The sequence below is a fragment of the Gastrolobium bilobum genome, unplaced genomic scaffold (assembly GCF_033153095.1).
Source record: "Gastrolobium bilobum isolate Gb01-03AN ecotype WA unplaced genomic scaffold, APGP_CSIRO_Gbil_v1 utg18078, whole genome shotgun sequence".
Classification (NCBI taxonomy): Eukaryota; Viridiplantae; Streptophyta; class Magnoliopsida; order Fabales; family Fabaceae; genus Gastrolobium; species Gastrolobium bilobum.
The window spans coordinates 62,153-68,592 of record NW_026895203.1 but is presented as its reverse complement, the minus strand read 5'-3'; positions in this window follow the sequence as shown (position 1 = coordinate 68,592).

Sequence of the window (6,440 nt, the reverse complement as noted above, 5' to 3'; positions counted from 1 at the left end):
TTTCAATCCTCCAACTGCGTTTGGGAAAATGACCTACCAAATCTATTCCTCACTAATAAAATGGCCAGGGGGAAGATAAGGAGGATAATTCTTCAGGAGGAGCATGATGAATATCAGCCCACCGATAAAATGGCCAGGGGAAAGATAAGGAGGATAATTCTTTGATAGGAGCATGATGAATATCAGTGTGTTTTTGACATCTAATACAATGCTACATGTGTTTCTTTGCATCTTCTTTAATTGTAGGCCAAAAATATCTTGCACAGAGGAGCTTGCGAGATAAGGATTTTGCTCCCATATGGTGCCCATTGATTCCTTCGTGGACATCAATGATTGCATACTGAGCTTCATTGGGTGTTAGGCATTTGAGCAGTTGAGTAGATAACCCTTTTCTGTAGAGTTAATTATTCACAATGGTGTAATAGGAGGAATTCCTAACCAATTTCTTCGCAAGATGGTCATCTCACGATAGTACACCACTTTCAAGACATGCTTTGATTAGAGTAATCCATGTTGGCTCTTTTTCATCATCTTTATTCTTGCTTGGTTGGCCGAGATCTGCACAGGAAAGTATGAGAGCAAAATATGAGGAGCTATTGTTATGTTTGAGGAGACAATGATTGTTTTGGGAGCAAATCTACCAACAATGTGCAAGCACACACATCTAGCAATATAGGGTCTTACGAGCCACAAATTATCGTCCTCAAGGAAAATTTGTAAAGTAGTGCCTCAAAGAAGTGCATTAAAGTAAACATAAAAATAAAACATAATAAAAGTAAATAGCTAAAAAGGATCAAGGAGCCAAATTATGCTAAGCTTAGTTTAGCCTTTAAGTACTACCAACAGCTCAATCAAACAGAGTTGATGATTTTATAATGGTTATGCACTAGGTTTATCACTGATACTTAATCGTAGCGTCTTCGTAAAATGCAAGCAATGAATATACGAGGAGCAATTCTTGGAATTAGAAAGATAAGAGCAGAAACGTAAACACAAAACAAGAGAATTGATGATTTGGAGGAATTCAAAAAAATTGCAACCGAGAGTATAATAAAAGTATAACAAAAGTATTAAGTACACGATGGTAAAAATGTAGGCTTAAGGTAGTATTTTTGCCTCACTAGGTTGTCCTTCAAGACTTAGCATTGCTCCCACAACGAGTTTAGCTTCGGTGCTTTTCATTACCTTGAATACAGATTTCTCTAGCATCAAGTTTTTCTACCTAGGGCGATTTGCACATATTTCTATATCCCAAACAACCTTAGGAGCCCCATTGAATTAAGACCCTGAGAAGATTATGCTTGCTCCTTATATCTAAGGCAGCATATGAAGATTACTATAGAACAGTTCCACACACAACATGTATTTCTCAATCCGAAAATTTCTTTCGCTAGAAAGGCAACTCCCTGTACCCTCCCCTAACGCTAGTTAGCCGGAGCAAAAACACAAAAATACCACGAAATCCATTGATTGAAACATACTTACATCAAGAGGTTCAACTTAGAGGGGTACTTCTAGATCCCTTTGCCTACGAAAGAAACTAGCCCATACTAAGGGGCATCTTTACAAAGATCCTAATTACAACCTAAGAACAGTGACGGAAAGATAAAGAAAAACTAAAAGAAATGCAGAAAATAGAGAGACTCAGAGTAGGACGTGAGGTCTTCTTCTTCTGCCACCAAAAGTCTTCTCTCGTCATGTTCTTCTCTGCATTTAAGGTGCTTCTTGCTTTCTTGAATCAATCTGAGTCATTAATTAGATCAAATGGTTCATATCACCTTTAGCTCCTAGATAAGGCCTTTCCAGCTCAGCCCTATTGGAATATACCAATTGCCCTTCCCCTTTTCTGATTGGTAGAGGTCGAATGTGGCTGTATAAAGAATTGAAATTCATTCTCTCTTCACTGATTTCTTGCCACGTAGGGCACTGCTACCACTTTTCAGACAAGGACAGCTGGAATGTTACTTTTTCTTCTACAATCTGTTTTTCCTCTGATCTCCTTCCTTCTTTCTCTTCCTTTATTTCATCAGTTGTTGGGCCATAGGGAAATGGGCTAGGGATACATGAAATAGACCAACACAAAATTAGTTCAAAACTGGATAAAATATATGGTATGGCTCCCTAATATATACAAGTTTCCAGTTCAATGCATGGCTCCTAGCCCAAACATACAAAAAGTGCAATAAGCCATAAAATTGGATATTTATAAACAAAACAATCTTAAAAAAGAGGCTTTTGACTATAAAACTCACAAGATAGCTCTTCATTTTTGGGAGCTATCAATTCTCTTCTTCCACCATTGGAGCAGTGCTGGTTGAAGGTAGAGCTTTGCATTTGGAGTTGACCATGATCATGCTTGGATGTGGTACGTTCTGTTGTATGACTTACCTGTTGTTCCCGAGACTTTTGGTGCTAGCTAGCTTTGACAAAATGTCTTCCCTAACATTCCTTTTACACAAGATATGTTCAAATTTTGCATGTTCAAAAGTCAGTAATAGGCAGTGTACCTTTTTGAAAAATTTGGCTATCAATGCTTCCTTCGCCTGGTTAGTTCCTTGGACTTGCGGGATGATAAGCTGGGAATTATAATAACCCAAATCAATAAAAACAATAATTAGGAATTTTTCATAAATTATCAGATAAAAATTAGATCAGAAATCTAATTATAGAGATTAAGTCATTTTCAGATAAAGTGTAAATACATAGAGTTTTGAGGTAAATACATAATTTACTTAAAACTTGAAATAAATTAGTGAGAGGATAATTTACAAGAATTATGAGAGAAAACACTCATTTAGAAATACTAAGTGTTGGCTAGAAAGGAAAATGGAAAAGAAAGTTAAAAAAATCATGACAGCCTCATACTCGCTGTTTGGCTCGCTAAAGCGAGCATTCTAGTGAGTTAAATTAATTTACTCGCTGAAGCGAGCAAGCATGGGAAATGTTATAATTTAGTATTTTAGATTCCATCTCCTCACCAACTTTTATTTATCAACCCTAGCCCGAAAACACCATAGAATAGGAAGAAGAAAGCTTAATAAAATGTCATTTTAGAGTGAATCCATGAAACCTAAAAGTGTAAAATACAAAGTTGTCTAGAATTTCATCCTCATTAAAAACTCATTAACCACTTACTTATGAGGAGCTTGAGTTGAGAGATCTCCACCTTCAAAGACAAGAGGGATTTTCGGATTTAAGGGTGTTGGAGCTCATTGATCCTTGAAAAACTCCTCTTTCTCCATCCTAAGGTTGATTATGGGTAAGATTTCTTTCCTTATTGCATGTTTTCAAAGATTTTGGACAAATCTAGGTTTTAATGAATAGTACCAATGAATATTGATGCTATGAGTAGTTAGAGGATGAATTAGATATGGATTCTTTTGTTAAACATGTTTAGAATTTCCTCTTGTAGAAGGAAAACCAAAGAAATTTTTGATTGGACCACTTTGATGAAATGTCATGAATATGTGTTGAGATTCAGAGTGTTCATAGTTTGAGAATCGTATATTGATGGTGGATTATTTATTGTGGGTTGTGTATTGTTGAACCAATAGATACATTGGTGGGAGAGCTTCCATCAGAACCACCGTTGGTTCAAGATCAAAAATCTTAGGATTTTCATAAGAGGGTAAGTTGCACTTCCGTTGGAATTAAGGGGTTTCTAGCCAATAACTTAGCATGTTGTGTGTTGCATGATATATTTGTTGATCACAATCTCGCTTTGTACCATAAGTTGCCTTTGTGTGTTGAATTATGATTGACTCTTGCAGTAGAAAAGGGCAAGCTTCAGAAGTCTACAAGAAAGGTAAAGTATGGACCTTAGGGTTAATCCCCTTATGTGTTCCACCATGCCCTTTGCAAAAGTGGTTGATTGATAGTGTTGCATCATAGTGTTATGGCATGATAGAGTGCATTTCAGGATGACTGAATACTATGATGAATGATATGAATGACAGTATGTATGATAGTATCTCTGGATCCAGTAGATGTATGTATGATGTATGTGTGTACTGCTTTCCTTGGACAAAGAAGTTTCTTGAAAGTAGTGCATATATGAACTTTCCTTGGATGAAGGAGAAGTTTTTGGGGTTAGATTCCTATGAAATGAAGTATAAGTTTCATGAAAGGACCATACTTGAGATGAAGCAAAAGTCTCTATATAAGAATGATATATGGGAACTTACTTTGGAAGAAGTAGCATTCCATGTGGTTAGGTGCCTAAGAGATAAAGCATGATTCTCTTCGAAGTTTCACCAAAAATGATATGATGTGATGTATGTTTGTTATGTTCTGATATTATGTATGCATTGTACGTGAACTATAGGGTGGAGTGATCATCTAAGGACCCTTAGTTTACTGAGATTTATATCTCACCCCGTGTTTGGGGATTACATTTCAGGTACCATCACAGATGGTGAAAGCACATCACTTGGCAAGAAGTCATAGATAACATGACATGTGGATAATGTCTATGTATTGATATGATAAGGACATATAGACAATTTTATTTTGGTTTATTCAAATGAGACTTTATGTATTTTGAGGTATTGATAAAGGCAAATGTGTATTTTGCATAATTCAAGGTTGTATTTTCGAAGAGAGACCAATAAACATGAATTTTGTGATTTGGACAATTAGTATAATCATATGTATTTTGATAGCCTTGATGTACGTTGGTAGGGGATGATGTATAGGGCTAATGAATATATGATGTCCAAATGATACATGTAATCTTGAGATGTAATGATGTTATGTATGATATCATTCAATGAAATGAATTTCATGATAAGATGTATGTTATAGAAGTGTGATGTCCATAAGGATGAATGTCATGTACTGGAGCAATATCTCGAAGAATGCATGTAAGCTATATGTTAAGATGTTAATGTTCAAAGAGGTATTCCTACAAAGGGAATGTCAAATGAGCCAGCCAATGAGGTATGATGTATGTCGTAGCATATGAGACTTAAAGAATTAAGAATGCCATATGTATAGAAAGAATTATAGGATTATATGTATGCAAATGAGATATTGAATCATATATATTGATATGGAAAGAAATGAGATAACTTGAGATGTAAATAATATGATGTTATGTGGCTTGAAGCCTAAAAAATGTATGTATCATGTATTATTTAAAAGAGATTAAGGAACCTATATTTGTTGGGCATATGATTGCTAATATATGGTCAATTAGGTACCTAAAATAATAAGAAAATGGAATCAAAGTCCCAAGGTCAGAGACACAAAACAAAAACACTATATTTGTATAATAGTGTTTGCCCGCTGACTTGCTAGCTGAAGCGAACAGTTTAGTGAGCATTTCAATTAACTCGCTGCCTTCCTTGCTCCAGCGAGCATTTTAGTGACCAACATTAGAAATAGACATTGAATTTATTACACCTTGTATGCTTATGAGAGCTACTTGGTGGGTGATGCTGAGCAAATGTAGTAGTTTTTCGCATGATATATGAGTTGCAATTAAGTATTTGAATTATTGAAGTACGAAAATTATGTTTGTGCAATGATAGTAAAATGAAAAGAAAAGAAAAATTATCCACATTTTAATTCAATATTGTGATTGTAACTGTTCTTAATATCATAAGTAATGTTAACAAACCGGTTTTAGAACGGGGTGTTACAGGAATCACTTTTGACTAGGACTTTATTTTCTCCTAAGTCTTTGGCCATAGCTAATCCCGTGATCACTATTTCATATTCAGCCTAATTATTTGAAGTTTTAAATTCAAATTGGAATGAATGTTCAATTGTGACCCCTTGGGGGTTTTCAACAATGATTCCAGCACCACTTCCTTTAGTGTTGGAGGAACCATCCACGTAGACAAACTATTCATCATTCAATTTTGCATTGTCATGGTGAGTCATCTCGATCATGAAGTCAGCTAGGACTTGAGTCTTAATGGCTTGTCTTGGTTTATAAATGATGTTGTATTCAGAAAGTTCAATAAACCAAGTTATCATTCTTCCTGCGAGATCAGGTTTTCGTAGGATTTGTCGCAAGGGTTGGTTTGTTCTAACCTTTATCTAATGCCCCTGGAAATAATGTTGCAACTTATAGGATGTTATAATTAGCGCAAAAGGCTACCTTTCCAATATACAGATATCGCAGTTCAGGTCCTTGTATCGCTTTGCTCATGAAATACACAGGTTGCTGCCTATTCGTGGATTCCTTTATCATATAGCTTCTGAATTTACGAGATAAAGGACCAATGGTTCACCTAGTTCAGGTTTTACCAATACTAGTGGATTGGCAAGATGCTTTTTTTTATCTCGACAAAGCCCATTTAACACTCTGGAGTCCATTCAAAGGTCTTTTGCTTTCTTAAGAGCCTAAACATAGGCAAAGATTTGTGAGCTGATGCTGACAGGAACCTTGTTAAGGCTATAATTTTTCTTGTCAATTGTTGCACCTCTTTGGT